At 39.1% G+C, this 10,252-nt stretch overlaps 1 pseudogene; it reads left to right on the top strand.

Moving 5' to 3' along the window:
• The first annotated feature begins 4,195 nt into the window (after positions 1–4,195).
• LOC109392175 (WD repeat-containing protein 76-like) lies at positions 4,196–5,402 on the top strand (annotated as a pseudogene).
• Positions 5,403–10,252: the final 4,850 nt, after the last annotated feature.

Raw genomic sequence — 10,252 nt, 5'->3', positions numbered from 1 at the left:
GCATTTACAAAATGACACTAGTTGTTTTTATTAGCAAGTTCATATTACGCCAGTAACTCAATATTCTCCCTTTACTTTTTCTGACATTTAGGTAAAGGGATTAAAAATGTTGAAAACAGAGGAGACCTTGGAAAACTTTCAGCACTACAAGTAATGGGGATGGAATACAAGTTTTTGAAGTAATATTGTTTTAGCACTGAAGTTGCTTTTGATATAAGTATTCTAAGAGAATTATATATAGCATACTGATACATATAGCATGTACTTGTGCATATGTGAATATACATCATATGTTGTGTTTAAAGATAAATAGTAGCATTATAACTGAGTGACATGTAAGACCAGAGAGTTCTTTAGGATCATTTTCCTTTTCTGCACCATCTATGTCAAGCAGAAAGCACACAAAAAGAATTCCTCTGAAAGGATTATATTATAGTTAACAGCCTGTTAACATTTGGTAGAATCCAGTTGCACAACTACAGGTGTATATAGACCAAGAAAGATCCACATATATAGAAAAGGGAATACATAGTGATAAAAAGTAATAATTTATGTTGACAGGACATACAGATATTTCAATATTAATAACCTCTTTGTTCCCTTTTCAAAGACATTGCAGAGGAAAACAACTATGGATTCTATTCTGTTACTCTTATATACATACTATTATTATATGGAAATCATATGGAGATTAAAAACAGAGTCTTTCTCCTGAAAGCATAATGAAAGTGTGTCATTGTTTCATATATTGGGGATAATATTTCCTATTTGTACAAAGAGAAAAGAGCTAAATAAAATACTGCATGAATACTAAATGGTTACCTGACTCAGGAGTATATTAAGTTAATGATTTATAGCTATCCTCGTATATCCAAAAGTGTTTCTGGTAAAGGGAAATAACAGAATATATTTTACAAAATCCAGAGTTTAATATATATACCTTTGGCTAATAGCAAAATTCAAGCACTTGGTTCTCTAGAGATTTAGATATTTTAGCTATGAAAATTATCTCTGCAAACTCATATCTTAGCAAAAGCTACATTTTAAAATTATTTATTTTTTCAGTTACAGTTGACATTCAATATTATTTTATATTAGTTTCAGGTATACAGCACAGTGGTTAGACATTTATATAATTTTTGCAGTGATCCCCCTTATTAGTCTAGCAGCCACCTGGCACTATACATAATTATTGTTATATTATTGCTATATTCCCTGTGCTTTACTTTACATTCCTGTGACTATTTTGTAACTACCAATTTCTACTTGTTAATCCCTTCCACTTTTTCATCCAGCTTCCCAACCCCTTTCTCCTCTTAATTCCTCTTAACTCCTCTTAAAACCATCAGTTTTTTCTCTGTACCTGTGAGTCTGTTTCTGTTTTGTTTGTTTATTTTGTTCTTTAGATTCCACATATAAGTGAGATCATACAGCATTTGTCTCTCTCAGTCTGACTTATTTCACCTAGCGTAATATCTTTTAAGTCCATCCATTTTGTTGCAAATGGTAAGATTTCATTCAATCCCTTCTGTCCTGTAAAGTTGCTGTTGAGAAATCAGCTGACAATCTTTTGGGAACTCCTTTGTAAGTAACAAGTTGTCTTTCTCTTGCTGCTTTTATGATTCTCTCATTGTCTTTAATCTTTGCCATTTTAATTATAATGTATCTTAGTGTGGCCCTGTTTAGATTCATTTTGTTTGAGACTCTCTGTGCTTCCTGGACTTGTATGTCTATTTCCTTTGCCAAGTTAGGGAAGTTTTCTGTAATTTTTTTCTTCAAACAGATACACAATTCCTTACTTTCTCTGTTCTCCTTCTGATGCCCTTATGATGAGAATATTGTTATGCTCAATGTTATTCCAGAGATCTCTTAAACTACCTTCATTGTTTTTAATTTTTTTTCTGTTTTCATTGGGTATATTCTGCTAGCTTGTCTTAGAAATCACTGATTCGATCCTCTGCTTTATCTAGTCTGCTTGTGATTCCTTCCAGTGCATTCTTCATTTCAGTTACTGTATTCTTCATTTCTGACTGACTTTTTTTACGTTTTCTATGTCCTTTTTCATGCTATCTCCTTGTTGAAGTTCTCACTGAGTTCATCTATTCTTCCCCTAAATTCAATGAACATCCTTATAAATCTTGTTTTGAGTTCTGTATCTGGTAGGTTGCTTGCCTCCATTACCTTTAGTTATTTTTCTGGAGTTTTCTCCCCTTCTTTCATTAAGGACATATTTCTTTGTTTCCCCATTTTGGCTGCCTTTCTGTGTTTGTTTCCATGTATTAGGTAGATTTGCTACATCCCCCAGACATGGTCAGGTGGCCTTATGTAGTAAGTACCCTGTGGGACCCAGTAGCACAATTTCCCTGGTCACCTGAGCTGGGTACTCCAGGATTGTCTCTGTGTGTTATTTGTGCCCTCTTGTTATAGTTGAGCCTGGATTGCTGTTGGCAAGTCAGTGGGTAGAACTGACCCTCAGGCTGACTGACAGTTTGGCCACATCCACATCTTGTGAGATGCTGTGTGGGGAGCTTACCCCATGTAGCAGAATTCACCCCTGTGGGCTTTGGTGCCTGCTGTGTCTGTTCTTTGGGTGTGCCACTTTTGGGGTTAATTGGGTCATGCTCTCCTCTGGTGTGAAGCCAACCTCCATATATATTGGTTCTGGGGCCTCTTCGTGGGGACTCTGATGCAGGCCCAGGACAGCCACTGCCTGTGACCAGCCAGGAACTGTCTGGTTGGGGCTACAAAGTGATCTGCATTTGATCGCTGCCTTCACTGGACCTGAAGGCACTTGGAGAGGCCATGCTGTGAACCAAGAATGACTGTCACTACTTCTGAGCCTATGGTTCCTCCATGAAAAACCCAGGACACCCGAAGGCCTACTAGCCCCTGCCGGCTCCCATAAGGCTCAGTTGCTGATGCAGCCTGACATTGTATGTGAGTTGAGTAAAGGGGGGTCTTAGGGTGTCACCAGGGTGGGATGAGTTATGATCATCAGGTTAATTTAGATTCTGGTTTGGTGCCAGGCATGTAGATTCTGGTTTGATGCCAGTGTTGAGCCTGAAGCTACTCAGGTAAAGTCTCAGTGTACACCAAGCCCAGCCGCTACCTGCCTTGAGCCCATGGACCCCAGAGAGTTATTCAAGAAAGAGTGCAATGGGGGTGGGCCTAGCTGGTCTTCAAGAAAGTACCTCAGGTGTTGGGCAAATTGGGTGGGGCATGGTCCCAAGGAGTCAACAAGGAGGAGCAAGCAGAGCTCCCCAAGCCAATTCAGATTCAGATTTGGCCGTGGGCAGGGGAGTAGGTCTCAACACAGGAAAGATGGCTCTCCTGCCTGCCAGCTGCACAGGAGAAGGGCCCCACACAGGAAAAATGACCACTGTGTCTCCAGTTCTCACCTTGAGGTCACACAACTCAGTCTCTTTCTGTATGTCTTCAATGCCCCCTGAGTCACTGTCCCTCTGCTGGAGCCCAGGGTGAGTGCCTACAAGTCAGTGAGTTTGTGCACAGTGCCTTTGAGAGGATGCCTGGGCTTACTGAAGCCTTCCTTCCCACTTGGACAGTCAGAATTTTCAGTTTTTTTACAGCCAGATGTTGTGGTGGCTACTTTTCCTGAGACTGGTACTCAGGGCTGGGAAGCCTGTTCTGGGGCTGGGGTCCTTTGGTCCTCTGGGGAGGACCTCAGCAGCCGAGATATCCCTCCCAATTCTCAACTGAAACAGAGAGGTTTGGGGCCAGCCTGTTCCATGTCTCTGGCCCTCTGCCCCTCCTACTAGTTTTGACATGGCTTCTTCTTTATTTCCTTAGTTATAAAACTTCTGTTCAGCTACTCTTCAGATTGTTCTGCAGGTTGATTGTTTTGTAATTTAGTTGGAATTTTAATGTGGTCACTGGATATGGCAAGCACAGTTTTCATCTACTCTGCCATCATGGATCCTTTCTCAAAGTTCTAAGCCTGCAAAGTGTACTTTTTAATTGCATATTTTCATAAGATTACTGATTAAATTTGAAATTGAAGGAGCTAATTTGTGCACATAAGATGTATATATCCTGGATAAACTTTTCTCTTGATTATAATACTTGTCATTTAGAAGCAAATATGGGACAGATTCCCCATGCACTAAGTATGACTCTTAGCAGGCATTGGAAATATGAGATAGGTAAATAAATTTTCAAATAAATATGCAGTCAAGAAATGTACAATTTAGATCCTCCAGGAGTTTCATTACGAGCAACCCCAAACCAGCCAACATTAGTAGCAGATGAAAATCCTTTGTTACCTCTTGGGCTGTTAGAAATGGCTCCCAAAAATTGAGATGACAACAGTGAACTATTCAAAGAATTTCTACAGACTTGGGCTGAAGTGAGCAAGACAAATAGTAAACATGTTGAGAAGGAGTTATCTAGCATTAAAACCTATAAATCCAATTTAAGTGGCATGGCCATTGGTGAAGATACTGCTTATAAAGTTACCAAAGGTGCAATATTCTCTATGGCTTTCCACCCATCAGAAATTAAAACTTTGGTGGCAGCTGGGGCCAAATCTGAGCAAGTTGGACTTTTGGATTTGACTCACCAACTTAAAGAAGATGGAGTTTATGTTTTTCAACCCCATAGTGGGACAGTTAGCTTTCTTAATTTCTCAGCTGCCAATCCGGCTCACATACTGTCACTGAGATATGATGGCACATTGCACTGTGGAGATTATTCCAGGTCTATTTTTGAGGAGGTATATTGAAATTTAAAAAGTAGCCTTTTCTCCTTTGACTTCTTGGCAGCAGATGCCTGATCTTTAATAGTAGGACACTGGGATGGAAGTATGTCACTGGTGGATAGACTGACACCTGGAGCTTCTTCTGAGAAACTTATCAATTCTTTGAGAAAAATAGAACACTCCATGTCCACCAAGTGCATAGACAATATTTTATCACTGCAGGATTGAGGAACACTCATATTGATGATGCAAGGCACCTGAATCCCAGGAGAAGCCAGCCTTTGATTTCTTTGACTGAACACACAAAGAGCATCACTTCGGCTTAATTTTCACCTTTTACTGGAAACAAATAGTGACCACATGTTCTGATTGTAAGCTGAGAATATTTGACAGCAGCTGTATAATCTCTCAGGTTCCTCTCCTCAATACCATCAGACACAACACCATCACTGGGAGATGGCTGACCAGGTTCCAAGCTGTGTGGGACCCTAAACAAGAAGACTGTATCATAATTGCAGCATGGCTCATTCATGTCAAGTGGAAATCTTCCATGAGACAGGAAAGTGGGTGCATTCTTTTCTTGGTGGAGAATGCCTTGTCTGTGTGTTCCATCAGTGCTGTGCACCCAACTCAGTATATTTTGGCTGGAGGTAATGCCAGTGGGAAGATACATGTTTTTATGAATTAAAAGAGTTGCTGGATTTTTGGTTTAGTAACACCAATTTGTTCAAATTAATTAGTGTGTCTGTAACAAATATAAATTGATTTATTAATAAGAACTATGAGCAGAATGTACTTTTAGTAAAGGAGAAGGCTAGGAAGTTGTTTCTACAGTATGGGGATGGAATCTGAGGAGACTGAGATGCCTTCAGCACTTTAATCAGATAGCATGTTGAGAAATTCTAACATAAATTTTAAAGCTTTGATCAGTGTTAAAGATTTTTATGGTCTAAAATTAAAAAAAGAAAAAAAGAAATGTATAATTTTAAAAAAGATTTTATTGGGCAATTGGGGGAGGAGAACAATGTTGGGGAATTGGGGAAGGGAAACAGTCAAGTTGTTGTCCTTCAATCTTAGTTGTGGAGGGCGCAGCAAGCTCTGCTCCAAGTCCAGTGGTCCTGCTCAGCTCAAGGTGCTGTGTTCAATCAGTTGTGGGTGGGTGTAGCCACCATCGCATGTGGGAATCGAACCAGCAGCCTCATTGTTAAGAGCACACACTCTATCCACTGAGCCATCTGGGTAGCAGCTCAGCTCAAGGTGCCAAGTTCAGTCTTTAGTTGTGGGTGGGCATAGCCCACCGTCTCGAACAGGCAACCTTGTTGTTAGGAGCTCATGTTCTCACCAGCTGAGCCATCCTGCCCCCTGTTGACAGTTCAGTGGCAGCTCAGCTTGGGCACAGCTCACTGGCCCATGTGAGAATCAAACAGGAGACCCTGTTGCTCAGAGCTTGCAACCTTGAGCAAGCTCTTAACCAACTGAGTCACTCGGCCGGCCCAGAAATGTGCAATTTTGTTGATCGAATATTGTGTATTTGTCTAAAACATTTGGAAATATTTCCCAAAGAGGACTTATAAAATGACTGAAGAGTTTGGGGAAAGGTATCACTTGCTTATCTTTCTTGCCTAACCTAAGTTCCAGCCTGCAGTTGACATAGAGTTATAATTAACTTCCTATCAGATTGTGTGGTATAATGATAGTTCAGAGTATCACTGAAAATGAAAAGCTGCATTTCATCCTCATCTGAAAGCATTCCTTAAAAATAAAAAATTAATAAAAGAAAATGCTTGTCAATCAGAGCTCCTCACATCCATTACAAAAAAAATAATAATAAGCTTAAATACAAGATAGTGGCCACAACAGGTGACATAGATTCTAGAATAAGCTTGCACCCGAGAGGAAAAGCAACACTGATACATGAACATAGCTATATAAGTAGTCTGGTACCAAGCCTGATCCAAGTCCTTCTGCTTTTAGAAGAGCTTTTAATTTTGTATCATCTTATAAAATGAGAGTTAATTAGATATTGATGACTGGCAGTGCCTTTGACTGACTCTGCCACAGGGATGTTTATCCAGGTGTGTCTGTCAGCAGTGCCCATGACCACATGCTTAAAATATAATCTGGAGAAATACACTTTGGGAATCCTTCATTCTGCCTGAGGCTAACATGAGATGAAAAATGATAGGTCGTTCTGCTTCATGAAAAGAGTTTCTCATTCAAGAACAAGGCTGGAGCCCCTCAACATTGTTTCGCTGAGATCATCATGATGCAGCTTTTCCAAATGTGTACTTTCTTACTTTCTCTTAACCTGAGTATAATATGCTTTTAAAGAGGCATACAAATGATGTATCAAAACATAATTTGAGTGTTCCAAAAGTGAAAGTTATATATTATATATATATAGGGTGATTTCTCCAACAGGAGGGGTGCATATGGCTATCTCTGTTTATGTCTTTGTAAAAGACACCCAGAACTTGGTAACTTTTACCTGGCTCTACTCATAAATTACCCTGGAGTTATTTGTAAGTTGTTGGGCAATGATCCTGCAGTTCACAGAGGATAAAGCAACAAAAAATTGAAATTTGAAGGATCAAATAAAAAGAGTGAATTGAAGAGGACAAAGATACAAATTTAAGCAGAAAAATGGAAGAGATGAAACTGTTGCCATGTGACCTTGAGAATGTTTTATAACTTCTCTGTGTTTCATTTTCCTCATTCCTCATCTGCAAAATGGAGATAAAAACAGTATTTATGTCATAGTTTTGTTTTGAAGATTATTTGCATTTATAACATATATAGAGCATCACAGTCCCTGACTCATGATCAGCACTCAACAAATGTTTAGTTATTAATTAATTGTTATTAATTAGTTATTAATTAAATGTTATTAATTAAATGATAATTATGTTTCAGACATTGTGCTTATTGCAGTGTAATATTTAATATTATCTCACATAATCTTCACATTTCTTATTATCTGATTTTTACAGGCGAGGAAACATAAGTAACTTACCTAGGGCATACAAGTGGCAAGTAGTAGGGACAAGATCAACACCCAAATGTATGTGTGTCTAAAGCTCATGCCCTATAGATCAAGCTACATCTTTTATTGCCAAACACTTTTTTACACTCTATCTCTTCTGTGATAGAAAATGGATCACTCTCAAATATGTGAAAAAATAATATTGTTTTGGGTAAATTTTACACATTCTTTTTGTGATGCCAAATATACCAATCTCCTCTAATTGTTAAATTAGACATGATGGGTTCTTGCAATATCCAGAAGATATTCTGGATATTGAATAAACATCATTGGTGCAAGGATGTTGGGTAGCATTATATGGTATCTGTTATTAATCTTAACTGCTAGTAATAGTAATGAGCATTAGCTATCCTAGAACATAAAAAGGGTTTCAGGGCTGGCCGAGTGGCATGTTGGTTAAGAGTTGGCTTGGGATGCCAGCTCTGAGCAGCCAGGGCCCTGGTTCAGATCCCACATGTGGCCCAGTGATGCTGCACCCTCTACAGCTAAGATCATAAACAATAGCTTGACCTGGAGCTGGGCTGCCGTGAGTTGCCGGCTATGGCGTTGGCTTCAGTGGGGCTGGTCGGCCGCAGGTGTGCACTTTCATGAGCTGCTTTGAGCTGCAATGAGCAGCTGTTCAATGGCCGGTGAGCAACTGCCTCACCCAGGAAGAGTGCAATGATAATACCAACATGGGCTAGTGAAGCGACGTCCTCCACAACTAGACTAAAGAACAAAAGGACAGCAACTTGTTGTTCCCCTTTCTCGATTCCCCAATGCTGTTACCCTCCCCAATTCCCCAATACAATCTTAAAAAAAAGGTTTCATTGGAAGGTTATATTGTATACTATTATATTGGCTAGGGAGACAGACTTCAATGACTGGCAGAAACCTAATGAGGTTAGGAAGAATAAGAAGCAAAAATAAAAACAATAATCTTTTAGACAGAACAATCTGGCCAGGACAGAGCCACCTATACTATAGGCCTCCATCTCCTCTAAACATAAACACCACTACTGCTAGGCATCATAGCAGTTTCTCCAAATTAATTATACCCATCACTTCAATCTTGTATTACTCACTTTAGATTCATAGTCTGGGATGTTTGCATCCAGTTAGCTGAGTCTAGGTTATTACCTGACTGCTACAGGGGAAGGAAACCATGTTAATTAATACATTACACATTGAAAAGTTGGAAAATGAACAGCAAAAAGAAAAGCAGCCCTGAATTATTTTTCCTAATGGACTTTATATTAAAGTGTTAGTTACCCCATAAATTCCCATGTTTAATTTAAATAAAATTGAATACACACCACATTGTACATACTCATTTGTTTGGAACCTTTATACTTTTTATTTTATTTTTCAATTACAGTTGACATACAATATTATATTAGCTTCAGGTGTACAACATCGTGATTAGACATTTATACACCTTACAAAGTGATCACCCCAGTAAGTCTAACACCCGTCTGACAATATACATGATTATTACAATAATATTGACTATATTTTCTATGCTATACTTTATATCCTTGTAACTATTTTTATAATTGAAAATTTGTATTTCTTAATCCCTTTCACATACTGCTGTTTTCATGGTTTCATGAAACTGATTTTTAATCAAAGAGCATGCCTCTTGTATTGGCATATAAACTAATGAGATTTTATGCCTAAAGACACTAATAAAACAATCCAAAAGATAACATTTTAAGTGTATATATGATCTAAACCTCATTTCCATATGTTTCCAATTCTTTTTTTCATATAATTTGAACACCAATAAAATCTACCAGCCTTCACTGATCCGTATCCCCAAAAGTTGGCATTACTGGGCCAGCTGAGTGGCTCATTTGTTGGGAGTTGGCTTGGGAGCAGGAGCTCTGAGCAGCAGGTTTGCTGGTTCGGATCCCACATGGGCCAGTGATGCTGCCCTCTACAGCTAAGAAGGTGAACATCAGCTCGACCTGGAGCTGGGCTGCCATGAGTTACCGGCAATAGCATAGGTTGCAGTGGGGCTGCAGTGGGCTGTGGTAAGCTACTGTAAGTGGCCGGCAGCCAGCATGAGCTGCTGTGAGCAGCCGTCCAATGGCCAGCAACTGATCTGCCTCAGCTGGGAAGAGCGCAATGATCACAATACCAACATGGGCCAGTGAAGCGATGCCCTCCACAACTAGATTGAAGAACAAAAAGGACAGCAACTTGTCTGTTCCCCTTCCCCAATTCCCCAATGTTGTTCCCTCCCCCAATTCTCCAATAAAATCATTAAAAAAATGTTGGCATTACTTATATGTTTATAACAGCATTAAAGTCTATTATTGACAACACTCAACCACACAACAACTGTTTTTATTTTTACCATATATGGTTTATCTTAAGTGGAGGAAATATTCTTTTTTTTCTCTTACACCCCTGTCTATTTCTAAGTTAAATGTTCAGAAAAATCAATAAGGAATAATTAATGTAAATTATTTATAGATATACATGGAACCTTAGAATGTAGATAGGTAGTA

This window comes from Hipposideros armiger, unplaced genomic scaffold (assembly GCF_001890085.2).
Source record: "Hipposideros armiger isolate ML-2016 unplaced genomic scaffold, ASM189008v1 scaffold_317, whole genome shotgun sequence".
Lineage (NCBI taxonomy): Eukaryota > Metazoa > Chordata > Mammalia > Chiroptera > Hipposideridae > Hipposideros > Hipposideros armiger.
This window is presented reverse-complemented; position numbering and strand designations above follow the sequence as displayed.